Source organism: Stegodyphus dumicola, chromosome X1 (genome assembly GCF_044657685.1).
Source record: "Stegodyphus dumicola isolate Sdum_Otavi_A_Nest chromosome X1, ASM4465768v1".
Classification (NCBI taxonomy): Eukaryota; Metazoa; Arthropoda; class Arachnida; order Araneae; family Eresidae; genus Stegodyphus; species Stegodyphus dumicola.
The window spans coordinates 195,130,732-195,149,469 of NC_140780.1; the positions used below are offsets into that span (position 1 = coordinate 195,130,732).

The 18,738-nt window shown below is 32.1% G+C and overlaps 1 long non-coding RNA gene across 2 annotated transcripts in view; it reads left to right on the forward strand.

Moving 5' to 3' along the window:
* LOC118191271 (uncharacterized) overlaps positions 1–18,738 on the forward strand; it is a 56,242-nt gene that overhangs the window by 11,627 nt on the left and 25,877 nt on the right. Inside the window, exons 4-5 of one of the 2 annotated variants that reach the window (XR_004758559.2) lie at positions 13,683–13,900; positions 14,646–14,861. This is a non-coding gene — a long non-coding RNA (uncharacterized LOC118191271). Of the gene's footprint in view, positions 1–13,682; positions 13,901–14,645; positions 14,862–18,738 lie in introns of those variants that run through there. The other variant, XR_004758558.2, reaches the window with a different exon arrangement.

The window sequence follows — 18,738 nt, forward strand, 5'->3', positions numbered from 1 at the left end:
TCAGGTTCCTGTACTTGTCAAACACAGTTTTCATAGTTCTTTACCCTCAATGAACTTCAATGTAGCAGAATTTCCTAACCTTAAGGTTAACAAAAGCATTCCTCTCCTTTGTAAATGAGCACTTCTTCTGGAATACTAACAAATAAAAAGTGGAAGTGCAACTTCTCTATCCTATTTTTTAAGGTTTCCGCAATCAGAATCTTTCCTTTGGAATAGACACATTATGTTCCCACAGATTCCTGAAAAGCATTAATGATATGCTTCTTAGCATTATCATATATTAAGAATCTTTCAATATAATCAAAATAAAAATTGTAGGTTGAAGAAAAAGCGAACGAGCATTGGCCATGCTTGTAATCATGAAGTTCCAGATCGACTAAACAGACAAAGGGCAAACATTCTGCTAAACGTAGGTTTGAAATTTTAGATAATCACTGGAAGAAGCATTTTTTTAAAATTTGCTTTGTGCTAACTTTTAATATGTCGAAAATGTTAAGAAAAGAGCCTTAAGCCTCAAAAAAGAGGATAAAAAAAGAAGTTAAAAGATTTTGATGTTCTTACTAATTTAAGCCAGTGACAAATTATATTCAAAGTGGAATTTTTTGAACAGCATTTTATAATTTACTTAAAAAAGAATTATAATTAATGAAAAACTAATAAAAATGCAAATGTCAGAAAAAGTACAAAAAATACATTAAATAGAGAGACGTTGAAATTGCTTTTATAAAATTAAAAAGTGGCTTTTATGTAGAAGCCTCAGAGGAATTGCAAGCTACAGCTAACGTTTGAGATATCAGTGAGGGAAGCTTTGAAGGTTTAGTTTTATAATATGTGTCAATTAGCAAAAATATTGAGATAACGTGTGTAAAAACTGACTATGAAAGATTTAAAAGAATTGCAGAAACTGACAGTGAAATTGATGCAGAAAAAAATATGATGATAATGCCATCGTCAATCGGATATAGAAAGGCATAGCAGACTCTACGCGGTAATTACTACGTTAAAACATTAAAAACTTCATTGTTAATCGGAAACTTATTTCACGCAGATGTGCAAAATGTATTCTGAAACAAGAAATGAAAAATGATAATAATGAATATCTAGTGTGGGTAATTATAAATTTGTCTTGTGTTTGGTCTCTCTCTCTCTCTCTCTCTGTGTGATCATTCGTATACTATACAAAAACAGGGCAAATTAAGCCTATAGCTTATTTTTACATATGATTTAAAGCTACCACGAGCAGCCATAAGTTGATTAACACCCGGATCCAGCTACTGGAGGAAAAGTACCAACCTCTTAGCATTACGAAAAACATTCTGACTCGTTATTCCTAATTAATGGATAAACAAATGTGTAAATGAGCAATAATTATGCAGAAATTATAAATCCTTTTGTTTTCTTCTGAAATTTAGGTAGATAATTGATTACAGGAAAACACGCGAGGGTTGTTTACTTTGAATGGGGGAGGATGCCTTCAGAAAGACTTAGTGAATAAGGAACACAACATGAACACATTTTATCACGCTTTACAGACACAAATAATGCATTTAAATGTCTTTGACAATCAGCATTCACGAACGAGATCCTGAAAGCTTAATTCTTCGACTTTCAGAACATTTACGAAGAAAATTTTATTAACAGCTTTAAAAAAATTCACATTAAAAATTTCACACATTATTGGAAATTTTGGATTCCCTTGCTATCGAAGATCATCGAAATATTACTAAGAGTATCGTTTTTCATATGACTAATTCTTTAATTTAAATAAATAATGTACTATTGCAGTTTGAAAGACGTATTAAAGATGGGTTGCATGGCTTAGAAAAGCGGCGCTAGTAATAACTATGAAAAAATGTGCATCTATTAGCGACCAGGCGTTAAAATCTCCGAATATTGATTTCAAATATTGCTCAAATCAGTTTGGGGTTAAGTTTTGAATGAAACTTTATCGAAGGTGATCAGACACAAGTGTCTCTTTCTTAGGAGCAAAGAAATTTGGCTTATAAAGGCTCACCAGTGGCTTAACACTAGTATTAAAAATGGCTGAACATTAGTATTTCGACCCATGTTCAAATCCCTGCTGACTATATGGAAATTTTCTTGAATTTTCCTCAAAACTTCCTCTACGAAGACAAAGCTCTCCTTAGACAGATAACCCAGCATAATTAAAAAGCTACAGCAACATACATAATAAAATATTCTTAAAACTGAATGGAAAGTTTTAGTTTACTAACTTAATCATATGATTTATATGAATTATAAGTCCTCGAACCCTAAAAAACATAATTATGTGTCTTATGAACCTAAAAAAAACACTTTAAAATTCTAGTGTAAACATTAAAAAAAAACTTTTATAATTTTTCACGCTACTTAAGATTAACCGTAGGATTTTAAAATTTCAGTGCAAGCTACATTTTGCACATAGTTTAATAGCAGTTTTTAATAGTAAATATTTCTTTCAGATTCAAAGCTACCTACTTAAACTATTGTTACTATTAAAAAATGTGCAAAAGGGATAAAATGTAAATTCGTAAATTCTTAAAGAAAATCATGCATGCGCAGACTAATATTCCATCAATAAAGTACCTGTTAAAACATTATTTTAATATGTTCAAATTTAAATGCATTGATTAAAGCTGAAAAATATGCCATTGAAATATGGTCTTATATTATCATTTTTAACCCCATATGTCCTTTTTTTTAGGAAACCATAAACGATGTCGACTGCGCTCTAGAAACTCTGCCAAAGGCAGCTGGGTCTATGACGTTCAATTACAGTCAGCAATTTTTTTAAGCGACCTGAAGTTTTTTTAAGATGTTTTTCATGTAATTAATTTTTTTTTTTTTTTTTTTTTTTTTTTGGTCATTCGCTAGTCACGCGATTTTTCGTGCAGCCAGATTATTTTTCTCAGTGCATGTGTCTTCAAATTTATGTATGGATTCGGTATACTGTATTCCAAGATCAAAATGTCGACTTGTTTTTAGGGTAGCATGCATATTTCAGAATGACCTTAATCATATTTATCATATGTCATTGAAGTGGTTTTATGCGTTATTAAGAAAACCTTAACATAGGTATGAAAATAAGACCTATCCCAATACACGCCTGTAAATCAAATTAAACTATAAACTCTGTCTTGCCATTTGGACAGGCAGTTATTTTCCTCTACGTACATACAATAATGTATTAATTACCCTGTCTTTCGCTAATTTCCTTCAAATTCAATTTTCAGGTCCAAAAATGCCATTCCCACCACGATATGAATGAGCACTTTATATCTGTGTACGTTTTATTCCAATTTTGTTTTTATAGATTTCTTTAAGGAATCTGGCATTAAATTGTGAATTCGTCATTAATTTGTTAATTACAATCTTTTTATGAAGGTTCGTGAGTGAAAAATTTAAAATAAAAGACCGATATAAATGCGTGACAAATGATACATCAAGACAATTCTAATGCAGAAATATACTATACATGACTCAAAATTTACTTAAAGCTGTTTATAAGCTTCTGTTTGCAACTTCTGTTTGTGAGTAAAGTAAAGAAAATTCTCATGATATATATTTCTTTTTAAAAGCTAAAATACTAAAAATTGGGAACAGGACTAAAGACAAAAATAGTAATATTTATCAAATCCTTGTAAAACGTTAATGCACATCTACACTCATGTCCATAAATTAAGGATAATTCTGAGTCACTCGGAAATCGAACTCTAAAATAAATATATCACCTGTAAAATCACTACACACATCTTCAAGAATCATATGCAAATTTCAGGAAGTAACCAGATGACACCGATGGTACGTCACAATGACGAGAGTGTAAGAGAATGATATATAAGGAATACAGGCAAAGAAGTAAAACTGTTCGCAGACGCTTTATAAGCATTTCAGTGCAATAACCGAATAGTTATGACACAAAAAGCGCATTTGGATGATTTTTTAAGTGGTAGAATTATCACTTAAATGTGGGACCCACTGGAATGTGGGCTGCCCACTGGAATACCTGCCCACTGGTAGGTGGGCGTGCCCAAGGTCGCCCCAGAGTTACAACGCCGAATGAAGACCGATATATGGCAGTCACCGCCAAAAGAAACAGGCGGAGTACAGCCTCAGACCTGTCTCGTCAGCTCTCTTCAGCCACTGGTACGACAATTTCAAGGCAGACCGTGTACAGACGCTTAGGGCAGATTTGTCTATATGCTCGTAGACCTGTCAGATGCGTTCCACTTACTGCAACTCACTGTCGCCTGCGGTTAGCCTGGAGTAGAGAGCATGCATTGTGGACACCGCAACAGTGGGCTTATGTGATGTTTTCCGACGAGTCCAGGTTTAGCTTGCAGTCTGATTCTTGCCGGACTTTCATATGGAGAGCTCCAGGTACCCGTTACCACCAAGAAAACATCATTGAACGACATCGTTACGGTGGTGCAGGAGTGCTCATTTGGGGTGGAACTATTCTGGGTTCCAGAACTGACCTGCATGTTCAAATTGGAACCATGACAAGTCAAATCTATCGGGACGTCATTCTTGAACAATATGTACGTTTGTTTGGGGCGCCATGGGCGCACAATTTGTGTTTATGGATGACAACGCCCGTCCTCACTGTGCAAACATCGTAAGCGAATGCCTTCAATCAGAGGATATAACCCGTATGGAGTGGCCAGCATTCTCACCGGACTTGAATCCAGTAGAGCACGTGTGATATGCTTGGCCGACGAGTTGCAGCCCGTCAACCTCCTCCTTCATGTCTACCGGAACTTCGGAGAGCATTGCTTTTTGAGTGGTGTAATATCCCCTAAGATCATCAGATCGATAATTTGATACTCAGCATGCCTAGGCGTTGTACGGACGGTATTGCATCGTCTGGGAGACATACAATGTATTAGCAATCATACCATCCGTGTAATATTGGTTTTTTGTAAATAGGTTTTTTTTTTTTTTTTTGTAATTTGCTCCAGGGAGAAAAAAGCGCTAATTTTTTTAATAATTTCAAACATATAGCATCTTTTTTTGCTCTTTACCTTTTGTTTAATAAATGAGCTTTACAAATAAGTCAAATTTGTTTTGCTTCTAACTCTTCCTTTGCCTGATTTTGCATTATCCTTAATTTATGGACATGTGTGTAATTCCTTGATTGGCAAACACTTATGATGGCACATGAAAATGAATTTATTTGTATTTTAAAGTATGTACTGTTCCAAAACTTAGTTTAATAAGTACACATATACCATCAGCTCCATGCCAAAACCGCGAATCTATAATTTTGTTGTTTTCACATATATATGTTTTCTAAGTTGTTTTTCTGGTTTTGCACTATGCTAAAGGGAAGAAAATCCTCATTTCTGTAATGCATGAAGTAAACCGATTTTTCTCAAAACAAAAAGATCTCCAAAAAATGATTTCTCAGATTCAGGATTTTAGAGTAATGCCAAACTTATATTTGGGTGATGTACTGAGATATAATTTAAATGACAAATAAAACTGGTGCACGGGTTGACTAACTGAGGCGTATCATTGCACAAGAAAAGGTTTTCCTCCAAGTTGCTGAAGGATTACTAGCCATGTAATCAAATATATAGGTATAACATATTAGTCTTAATGCTCTAATGCAGCGATATTCAAATTGTGGGTCGCGACGCTATTTGGGATTGCGAAAATTTATAGTGAGGTCAAAAAAAAAAAAAAAAAAAAAAAAAAAAAAAAGTAGATAAAAGTCTGTATTGATGAGGGTCGACGATTTGACAGAGATCGTGAAATTGTTTTTTTTTGGGGGGGGGGTCGTTTGCACTTGTATGGGGTCGCACTGCCGAAAAGTTTGAATACAACTGCTCTATCAGCATTTGCTGATGCTACAATTCAATCATTTCTTTTCCGTTGTATGTAAAATACATATTAAATTATTCAGTTTTTTTTTTTTGTTGTTGTTTTGTTTTTCGTTTCAACAAAGCACATGCGAGGGCTATTTACTTAAGGGAAGGAAGACCTTCGTGGAAGGCTTGCAAAGAGAAATACTCTCACATGTCTGTAAAGAGGTTATCACACATTACAGTCCCTGATAGACGGGACTTTTCTTAGAAACGAGGTTCTGGTAGCACTGTTTAAACGGGGGGATTCCTAGAAAAAAGAGCCCCTCCTGAAGCGAAGTCCCGCTTAGCTACAGAAGCAATGTTGTGACTACTCGGGATTTTTTCAAACCTCACCGAAAATGTCTCGGCTGGACCTCTGTTCCGCGTACAGACAACCAATCAGATGAAAGTTCTGCTTCTGAAGCATCACTTCTGAGCGATAATCGATTAGTGTTTGGCGTTCAAGTCTTTGTGGTAAGTAAAAATGGTAACCTAGCTACGTGGGTTTCCTGGAATTGGGCGAGTTCTGAGAATTATCCCTTTCGATGTCAAGTCTCGCGTAGCCGAAACCATAGTGTGATTGAGGTTTAACATATGAGAAAAAACACGAAAACACCCATGGCCAGCCCATTCGCCGAGATTTGAACCGGGCTTGAACTACCAGTATTTAGCTCTTTTTTCCATTTAGCCACTATTTAAAATATTCAGATTTAATTAATGCTTTACCGAGTCTTTATTTGTACCGAGTCTTTAAATTGTTATTCATTTTTCATGTGAGTTAACCTTCCACATTTCACAACGGTCAGATTAATTTTTTTCGTGCATTAGCAAGTCTTCTAGCACTAAAATTTGGCAGTTTTATCGCGCTTATACAGTTTTTCCAGTTTTACCAGACAAATTTCTTATTGTTTATGTAGTACTATGTTACAACATTTCGTGGAGCTACAGCTCCTGGTAACTTTTTAGCAAGGTTGCTGCAATGTTCCTACCAACTCCTATTCTTTCGAATCTTTTTGCAGCATTATGCGCAAAAGTTTTTGAGACCAGATAGGTCTTACGTCTAATTACCAGTTCGCTTTACATTTTCTTTTTCAATTAATATCTATCTATCTATCTATATATATATATATGCATAAAAGCGCGCACACAAAGGCTTGAATATATATATATATATATTATATTTAACTTTATAAAATTATATATGGTAAAAAAAAAATGTTAAATATTCCGTGCAAATTTTTTTAAGAAAAAATAAGTGAAATATATGCTTTTTCTTAAATATTATCTCTTTCTAACCTTAAACATAGCAATGATATTATAATATTTTTAATTTTTAATGATATGATATTATTGTTATATTCATTGTCAATGTATTGCTGTTTTCAGATAAACGCCATTTAAATTTCGATTGTTTGAATAAACTGAAATAACATTTTTAAGAGGGGGGACAGAATTGTAGTTATTTCTGATTTTCAATTACATATAAAATTACCAACTAAAGGCGACTGAAACTGTTTTATATCAATATTATGCGCAATGAAGAATAATACATCCAAAAATAAGATGTACCTTAGACAGACATTAAAAACAGATATTTCCATAATTTATTCTGCAACAAGAACTACATAATAGAAAAATGTAACTGAACCTTGCGAACAAAATACATCGACATCCACACCCACACTAATTGCTCCGTGTAAGGTGGGACTTGAAACAAAAGAGAACAATTTTGTTTTCTTTTTGTTCTCCACCCTTTAACCGACCCATAAAAGGAGGTGGACCTTAAGCATCTTCCCGGAAGACTACACCTGTCTAAAATCTTGACACATTCTTAAAAAGTAATATTCCAAGAACATTTCTTCCTACAGGAAATTAGTTTTAAGTACCTGGTGCGTATAGTATTTTGAACTCGGCCATGAATATTAAATGAGCTCAATTCACTTTAAAACAAAGATTGACAAATTGTCTTAAGTTAAAAAAAAAAAGATTTAACTAATATGGAAAGTAAACCATAAATTTGTTTCCCTTAGACAAAATTTTCTTTGTGAAACAATTCATATTACATCTGAAATTTATTAAATATCTTAAATATAAATAAACTATTTCTTTCCCCTTATTCTAAAAAGGCATATATTTCATACTATTTTTCTTCTGATCAATTTATCGCATACAGCATAACAATATGCTTGAAAATTTGCACATGCAAATTCAAATGGGTTATTACATGGTACAAATAAGGTGGCAAGATATCAGTTTAAATGAAAGCAGATTTTAACGGAATTAAGCGTTACCTTTAAAAGTGCTCTGTCAAAGAACTTGATTTGCTGATTAATTAATCACGACATGTGAGGGCTATTTGCCTTGGGAAATGTCCTCAAGCAAATGGTATACATTTAATACAAGTTTACAGTACTTGTGCAAAGTGGGTAAGGTGCACTAAAACTGAACTCACTAAAAATTATAAGTTTTCCATTGATCACAGATGATAAAAAGATAAATTTTTGTAACTGCTTTCTCTTGCTCTTGCTGTTCAGTTACTTCACTACAAAATAAGTTTCAATATCGTGTACTCTATAGACTATAAAATTATTGCCAAACTTTTGTATCTAAACAAATCTAAAGATTTGAGGAAAAAATACAGTGAACATAAAGAATCATGTATGTGAAAGAGACATTTGTCAGCTATGCTATTTGTCAGCAGCAAGATGTTTGATAGAATTATAAATAAAATCAACTTCAATCCAGTTTTTCTCATTGCATAACTTTACTTAAGAATCATACTTGTGCCAAGAGTATTATGTTCTAATAATTGCTTTAGATTTTTTATTAAAATTTAATTCTTTTAAATAAAATCGCTTTCCGTCATTCTTCCATTTTCTATTAATTAATTTTTTTTTTTTTGTTGTTGTTGTTGTTGCTAAAATTAGGATTTACATGCTAGTTAGTTAGCACTTAAATCTTATGCATGTGTAAATATAAAAGTAGAATAGCATTTTTTCATCACTTCCTCAAACTTTTAAATTTAGTCCAATCGCATTTGCAATTATTCGAAAATAAATTAAAGAAAAGGGCAAAAGTGGTTGGAAAGATAAAAGTATGAGGTACACATTACACAGAAAAAAATTAGGAGTGAGTGATATTATTGTTTATCACTTTTTAATCTCTCATTAAGCAGGAAGCATTTAAGGCTGTCTGTTTAAATACTGTAAAATGGCTTAATTCTTAAATACTCGAAGGAGACTCACGAATCCTGAAACTGTTTCAATGTGCATTTTCTGTAAATTCAGAAATTTCATATTCATGATATATTCGCTTCAACACTTCAGATGCATAAAAAATATAGTCGGTTTAATTATAGTTAAATTTCCCAAAATTGCTATTGTTTTTGAACTGAATGATATTTTTCAGTTAATCAAGACACAACATATCTCATGCGATAACTGGGAAAAAAAAAAAAAAAAAAAAAAAAAAAAAAAAACTTCTTTGAAAAATCCATAGGATAAATGTAGGAAATGTAGGATTTTTCCTAGTGTGGTTGATATTTAAGGCAATCTATCAAAGATCTCTCTATTTTAATAATTGAAATTTGTGCTTAAATTATGGCAAAAGATCGGAATGAAAACTAACAGTAATAAAATAAAGACATTATCATTTGATTTGTAATTTTACTGTCTTGTGAGTTTGCATTTCCATATTACGTTTGATAGTCTGTTTCCAAAATTTTCGTTTCTTTGTGCGTTTGGTTTACTTAATTATGGCAAAGCACACTAGAGCTATATGCCTAAGGGGAGGGTTGCCTTCGTGGAGGACTTTCTAAGGGAAATTGGCTCGTATACACGTTACATATCGTTCTTTGTGGGATCAAACTTTTGAACATTGCTAGAGGGTTCTAACTGAAGAACGTTCTACGCTACTAAGTTCTATTTAGTGAAGCTTACATTTATTTGGACTATATTGTGAGTAAGATAAGAGGCTATACTTAAGCGTGAGAATGTTTGTGCTTTAAAAGGGTAATTCCGGTACAATGACGTAGAAACAACATAAAGTAGCTAGATAATTTTAGAAAAATTTCTGCATAGTTTTAAAACTAGATCTTCCAATATTCCTAACAGTTGATTTTGCGACAACCGTTCTCTTCCATGATTTAAAATTTTGCAGAAATTTCCTTCTCTGATGCAGTTTATGTCCTTTCTCTTTCAAGCGCTATCTATACATGAAGCTTCATGACATTATTTAGCTTGGTGATTTTTCTCAATGAGGTTTCACATAATGTGTTTCATGGCTTTCCATGAGTTTGAATGCACCCTGTAATGGCGGGGCAACTAAGTTCATTTAACCGTAGCAGTTTTTTTTGGGGGGGCGGGGTTAGTTTTCACAGGAACAGGCTGCTTCGATAATTCTTTTTCAAACTGTTTTTCTCATTTAAGCTTCATTGTAATCTAATTCCCCGTTTGATCAAACTTTCTAGGTAACGTAAGAGAAAGAAAAACTAGGAAAAAAAAAAGATTGAGAAGTAGAAATTATAAATGGAGGAGATATTTCATTCCTGTTTGTCTGGCATAAGAATGGAACTCTTTAATGCGTGTTTCCTCATATTTAAACTAAGTTTCATACCAGAAAATAAGCAGCTTCAACTGTGTGACTTAAAAACGTGAATCTCATAATGAGGGAATATTTTCTTGCATAGCAATTAAACTTTTCAAATCTCATCAGTGATTAGCTAAGTTACAGAGACCGTTAGACGTATTGATGAAGTTCAGCTGTTGTCTTCACCGGGATTCGAGATGTGGATTTTCCGACTGCTAGTTGTTACTTGCACCACATAACTGGACGGGGGGGGGGAATGCGAAAATTCCTCACAAGGCATAATTTTATTTATTTTTTCCAAAAATCAAACTCAGCTTTTGGTTTTGAAGGTAAATGAATGGGACGAATATACATATAATTTACAGATAGTTTTAAGGAGAATATGAATATACAGATAGTTTTAAGGAGGTAATCAGATTTTTATTTCGTTTATTTTTTCATTTTTAAAGGGGGTTGTTTTCTCCTTTTTATGTTTTAAAGTAGATCTTTATTATAATCTTTTAAAGGAGGATTATACTTTAAATGAAATCTTTTATTAAAATGTATCACGGCTTGGTGTTGAGTGTATTACCGAAGTCAAGTGAATGTCAGACAGAAAAGTATCTTTGTAGATATATGAATTAATAAAAGGGACTCTAACAGATTTATGGATGAATGATAACGTCTATCTCCGGAAGAAGTTGGAATGACAAGCACGGACGCAATTGCTCATAGGTTCCAACCATGATTACACTTAACGATCTTTAGAAGAGGAATTCCTTGGCGATGAGATATAGTCTTTTTCTCTTGCCCTTGTGTCTCCCTAAAGAAAATGCTGTATCAAAAATGCTTTTCGTTAGCTTGTTCTAGCTCAGCTCCTTTTCCCCTCTTCGAAGATATTTATTTGTAAATCAGTAAATAAACAACAACAACAACAAATACACCGTAAAACAGATTGATACACCCTTGCAGCAGAAGGTTACGTCGAAAGCCAAAATGGAATGCCATATCTGTAGAAACTGTTACTTCAAGTACCGATTTAAAGTCAGCTGTACAAATTATCGAGTTATAGAAACCAAGTTATCGATACTAAGTATCAAACTATTAGTTAGTTATGGATTTAAAACACCGAAGATTCCGGAAAAAAAACTGCTTGCGTAAATACGATATTATATCTTCGTGTCTTTGATTTAATTCAAATAAAAACGTAATGGTTTTGATCTCACTTTTGATAAAACTCTTTTCTTTCGTTTTTATTATTGAATATATTCTGGACCGGAAGGGACAGAAAACAGAAGTTTCCTTTTATGCATAAATTTTTCTCATATTTTTTACCTTTTGCTCGCTGATGTATTCCTTTATATTTCTAAATAGTTGGCATTCATAAAATTATCGACATTTGACCAGAAAGATTTTTCTAGCATTGCGAAGGTCTTTCGACTTACATAACATAAAAATGAATAAAAAATTTTGGTAATAGTTCTTATTATTTTTCCTGGCTCATTTTTGCTGTTCTGAAAACTTTATTAAAAGGTTAGTTTCGTTAAGCTACATACTACTTATGACCGATACGTTTCAAGATAGTAATCTACTTCAATTGTAATGCGTAGTTTCTAATATCTAAGAAGCTTTAGAATAAATATGCCTGCTAGCTACGGTTTTAATTACCATTTAACTTACAGGTAAATTACTGGTGATATGATCAAATTATTATGCCGATTATCATAATGGTTTTGAACCACTTTGATACTAAATTTTTATCAAATAATCTGCAAAAATAGTTTTGTTACAGTAAAACTTTCAGATGGAATTAGCTTTTATTTACGTTTAATAATGCATTTTTCTTTGTCTACATTTTTTTCGTTATTAAGATGTAAGCTGGTACAAAATTATTTATCGCATACTGATATAAAGCTTCCGAACCCTTATAGTGTATAAGAATTAATTTTAGGAAGCTTTACTACGAGTAAATTTTAGCTTATTTAATTAACTTAATTTTACTAAAATTTAAAATTCCTATTTTTTTATTACTCATCTATTTATAGTTCCAGTCGTCTAACTTTCCACTAATTTAAATAAACTATACCTCAGCGATATGTATATCAAGGCGATCACTAATTTTAACATTAATAAAAAGCTTCCATGCTTCGATTATGCTCATCTGAAACACTTTATCTCACCCTCCCCATTAAGGACACACAAGTGTTTTTTCAATTCAAATCTTTCGTTCACTACAAAAAATATCCATTCACTTAATATAATATAAAGTTTCAGATATAACAAATTTTTAGCCAGAAAATTTATAATTTTCAAAACCTAATTACATAAATTAAATGAAAGCGTACTGTAGATTCTAAAAGCAGTTAGAAACTAAGTTCTTAATCGTCGAATAAGTAATAGCGTTTGGACTAGTCCATTCCTTTTAGTTTGTAGTACAAGATAGCTTCAATAATTTCCCGGTATTGTTTATCTTAATATCCTCATAATGGATTTTTTATTGTTTTCTATTTATAACAGTGCAGAAGGAGGCTTCAACAAGTTCCTGAGACTGATTTCATTATATCATAAATGAATATTTTGTTATTAATATCGATTTATAATACAAGATATTTCCAACAATTTTCTGGAGCTGTTTATATTTGGGGGGGGGGTACAGATGTTAATAGTAAAGCGATTTATACTATACTCCTTAGACATAACCAATATCGGCGGTTATTCATTTATTCCAATGTTTATATGTTATGATGAAATTATTTTGAAATGAATTCTTTATTATTTCTTCAAGATGATTCATCTCAGTAAAGAAGACAGAATCCCTAAACTGTTATAACTTCGCCTTAGATTTCAAAGACGAAATTGTTAAGAATTGGCTGGAAATAAAGTCAGCGGGAAAACAGTGGGAGCTTTTATTGTTGTCACGTTATACTTTACTAGATACAACACATCGATTTTAGCTAAAAAGCCAACTGTTACTTGAATTCCATTTCGAATTCCCAAAACGCTACTTTCATATCATAAGGGAAAGAAAATACTGCTGTTATTACTATTAGAAAGAGAGTAGGAGTATTCATTCCTTACTACTGACGTCTTTAAATTCTGGTAATTGAATTTTCTGTCTGTTCTCGCAATTTCAAGAGAAAGGCGATAATTTCGGTAATGTTTCGAAACAACATGTCGGACTAAAATGCAGTTGCAAGCTCTTAGAAAAATCATCTTTCTTTAGCTTCACAAAATAAAGAATTACTTAAATTTCACTTTTTGTTTCAGATTTTGTTAAACACTGGAGCACTGGAAGCCTAAACAACAGGAGCTGTGGTTATTACCAGTGATCACCTGCAAGGAATTCAGAGATAACTTGTAAAGAAATGTCGCTCCTCCGAAGGTTAATTTAGATTCAAAATTAATTATTCATACTATTTTAACAAAATGAAAAGATAAAAGTAAAAAGAAGAAAGGTAGGAAAAGGGATTGAGATTACAAAATATGTAAGCTTTTTTCATCCTTTGTTTTCTTTATATTCCAGCATGATGCTTTTTAACTGACTTTTTACTATAAAGAATAATAACAATTACCTAATTTGTTTATGTGTATGTTTTTCTATATAATGAAGTTATTAGAGATCTTAAGCTTCATTTCGGATAACATACATTTTTGTAATTTATTCTTAGTGGTACTTATAAAATTCTGATAGTAATAAGCCTTCTTTGAATCTGGGATATAGTATTTTTCAAGTTCGTGTGAGATATACATTCATGTATCATTTCTCCATATAAATTTCTGACACTGAAAATGTTTTTACATTTATAAAAGTTATTTTTACGTTAAGTGATGAATTCATATTTATTTATTTTTTGTTTTTATTTTTATGGATAATATGTCAGTTTAGGTGCTACGTCAATTGTGCAATCATAAAAAAGAAATTACAGAAGTTTAAGAAAATAGTCACAAAAGTACAGGACATTAATAGCATAGTGTTTAACATTTTATATCAATAAAGCAACTGTATTTGCCTTTTTTATCGCTGCTATATTGCTATGCAAATTCATTATAAGTAATTTTTGAAATTATTCTGCATTTTTTGAGTTACAAAATCTTCATTATTTACTATAGAAACGTATGGATAACGTTATCATCTGAGCAAATGGAAATTATGTAAAAATATAAATATGCAATTTTTGCGTACCATGTAAAATGTTTTTATCTTTTACATGACATTTTCATTCTCATTAGAATTCATTCCACTTCGGTTTTGGGAGCAAAATCTGAAGCATATTACTGTTCCTAATGACGAATTGGCTTCATTCTCGTTTCATCGATTTGACCATTAGTACCGGTTCGGCATATTTCAAGTTCCTGTATTTGCAAATTTCTATTTCTCACTCCCAGATGTTTTATTGTATCGTTTAAAATGTACTCTGCTTGTAATAAATATAGCTTTATTGAGTAGATAAAAGTTATTGTTTCTTTACATAGTGCATTGTTTGCACATATTATGCTACTATGTAACAAGCCATTTTCGTTTCATATAGATGAGAAGAAAATATAGTTCTTAAACTGAGAAACACATTTTCTTATTTTCACATAAAGCATTTCTATCTAGTTATGGATAGTTTCCGAATATAGGTATATACTGTCATTTGTAAGTAATCATTTCAAAGAACACTTCTGTGATAAAAACATATTTTGAAATTATAATATTTCGGTAAGAGTATTAAAAAATAGCACAAAATAAACTATGTAAATGTCTTGTTGTTCTAGTCCAGAAACTTAATGTTAAAACGTTCTTGCTTTATGTTCTTGGTAAAAAATTTATTAATGCCGCAAAGCTGTAACAGAATGAGAAATAACCATTAAGCAAGCAATGATATAAAACATTGTCACTCTCATGTTAAGTGTATTAACTATTATATTAAGTGTATAACATTAAGGCTCTGAGTTCATTACATTCAAAACAATTTTTCTCATTGTTAATTGAAACATATACAGCTTTAAAAATTTGTAGGAAGTCCGTCAGCTGACCTCTTTCAGCTTTCATATGTAATGCTTAAGCTGTGCAAAAATATCTCTTTTCACACATTTTATTAAAGCAATTGCGTTGCTGATAGGTTATAGAGACATTAAGATTTTTGATACTGAGAGACGTGAAAATGAGCAGTGCCGGGACTCGAACCTCGGACCTCTCGAATACGCGCCGAGTGTGCTGGCCTTAACACCAGAAAGGCATGCTAAGAAGACGGGAGAAATACCTTATATACCCCCTTTTAAAGGACAGCTGAGGATTAGGGGACCCAATCGCCAAATCCTGGTGGTAGAGAATCATAATCCACCACGTTTTTTAGTTCGGGCGCCACTGTAGAGACATAAGGTTTTTTTTTTTTTTTTTTTTTTTTTTTTTTTTTTTTTTTTTTTTTTTTATGCAGGAGAGATGCAAAATGAGCAATGCCCACGCCGGGACTCGAACCTCGCACCTCTCGAATGCACACCTAGTGTGCTGGCCATTACACCACGAAAGCATACTAAGAAGGGAGAAATACCTTATAAGGTTTCTGGTAAACTTTAAACGTTTAAAATTGATAAAGACCGCAACAAATTCTGAAATGCTTTATAAAAGTTTATTAGTTTCTGTTTAAGAGGAATTTTGACTGGACAGTTAATATAAATATTTTAACAACAGTATCGAATTCTTGATTCATTGGTAATATAAAATAGTGGGAAACTCCTGACAGACTTGGAGAGAATTATCGCTGGATTTGAAGTTAACGAGAGATTCTTGGGAAGATTTTAAAACAAACCTTTTTATTAAATCAGAACTTGAACATATACGCAGAACTCGTGTTTACAAATCAGAAACCGCTTGTGGCGATGCAACTTAAAGTAACAGTCCGTTTCGAATTTAAAACTAAGTCTAGCAGCCAAAATTGATTTAACGCGAAGTTGGCTCAAAACTTCTCACGTCACAGTTTAAATGTTGACAGCTATGACGCAAAGCCGAAGAATTGTAATCTATCACAGGTAGCGAAACCTAGTAAGTGGCTTTGAGAGGTAGAAAAACCGACCTGTCTTAAAATCCGAAAAATTCACCTTAAATACTCTCAAATCTGAATTGTATTCTGGTAGGGAAATGGTAAGGAGAATTGGCAGCAAAGTTCTAAATCACAATAACAGATAAGATTAACATAATGGAACTTCACAATAGATTATTGCAAAAATTGACTAAAAAAAGGCTATATGCAGACAGAAGTGAGCAAAATGTCATGAACTTTTTGCATACGCAAGACTGTTGATTTGACCAGTTTAACAGGAAGAAAAAGAAATTTGTCAAATCTCTGATTGCACTAATTAAAAGACAACTAGCCGTGCTTAAACTATTTCATTTAAAAATTTTCATGTCATACTGTTGGATGTCTTTCAAAAATATCTTTTTAACTAGCAATCGAATTCAAGGTCGAAACCAGAGACTTGTAACTAGTGCTTCCAACTAAAGAAGAATTTTTGAAGTGATAGACCTCATTGACATTGTGTATGACTCAGATACATCCTACTCTAAATCGCAAGAAAATGTAAGGGTAAGTATAATCAAGTTGGAGGAAACCTGGACCAAACTCTTTCCCAAGTGCCGAATAGCTCTTAAGGAAACTAGTCAAATTACTCTCAATAAATTTACCTCCTTTCCGCTCTTCATATTTTTCTTAATTAATTATATGTATCTAATTTAAAATTTTATTTTATTTATTAAATTGTTTCATTATTTATTAATTTAGTATTTTATATTTTAATTGATTTAGGAACTATTTATTTAGCTTATTTATCCCAAATTACTGTCAGTTGAATGTTAAAAGGTTCGTCAAAGTATCAAAATCAAGTTGCCTTATTATATGTTTTCTTTCATGATCTTGAAAGTGCTTTTTGACTAGTACTGCTGACCTTTTGGGCGCGACTCGATCAAAAGATTAGGAGGTGAGAATAAAGAATGGCAACCTTCACAGTGAATAAAATAATGAAAAATAAGGAGCGGTCAGTGGAGTTAAGAGCACAGGTGACGAGAACAAAGTAACAAAATAGGTTTGAAAGATTGGGAGTTTCTGTGTTCAACTGCTCGAAGGGCTGGAGAATGTTTACTAATTAAATTTTAAATTAAAGGGAGTGTAAGAAAGAGTTATCATTGCATTATAATTTGGATGTCCGGCTGCGGAGAGATATTCGGTTTCAGGACCTTTGATGATGGCAGTTTCATTGGACTGTACCTTGAAATACTGAATTAAAAATATATGTACGAAATATCGTAAAATGCGAATTAGGTGTCTCTGAGTCCAGCAAGTTAATAAATAATATCTGCTTTGAAAAGGAAATCGCAGTTAAAATCTCAAAAAAAAAAAAAAAAAAAAAAAAAAAAAAAAAATCAAAGAATCAAAGAAATTTCAAATCAGTCAAAAAAATCTCAGAAGAAAATTAGCATTTGATTTGCTATTCCAATTTTATTTCCAATTTTATTTGCTTGCTGAAGTAGTTTTGTCACTCATCTGGTAAGTGCCCAACTCTATTACTTTTCGTTTCAAGTAAATGTAGAACTTATTATTTCCTGATTAGATAAATTCAAACTACTCGGTGTCAAATTTTAAGATATTGCTCACTGGTAGGCGATGTATTCATGAAATCTTTCTGTATATTTTTTCGAATACAGCCACAACTAAACAATTTTTAACAACAATTTTAACTAGCGAAAACTAACTAAGAAATGATTTTACCAAAAGTTTCATTTGCTCCAGATGAAAAAGGACTTATGGTAGCTTCTTTGTATTTGAAAGAATTTTATTTAAAAATCTATGCCAATTTAAGTGTTTTCCCTCCCTTTCCTTCTTAATTTTATATTGTGAGTGATGACGCTATAAATTTAATTATTTTCTTGTCAGTTTAGCTTGGTACATCATTGTAGGAAAATGCAACATATTTATTTAATTATTATATATTTTCAAATTATGCATAGTTTAGAGAATTTTAAGTAAGAATAACAAAATGATGTAAAGAATAATTACTTCAAGAACATTATTTAAGTTGGATGATTCGGCTCTCTAACAGTAAAAGCAAAAGGTTGGAAACTTTGGAGGATGAAAAATACTAATTACAGTATAAAACATCATTGTCCTACGAATTAAAAGAACGGCTTGAGAATATAATGCACGTAGGCGATAGCAGAAGCCTTCTATAGATTTCTCTGACAAACAAAATTAGCATTAAATATGTTATTTCTTAAGAACGAAATTTTACTAACGTTTACATGTCACAGTGTCATTTGCATCTATCCCAATCTTTTTTCGTTCTCACA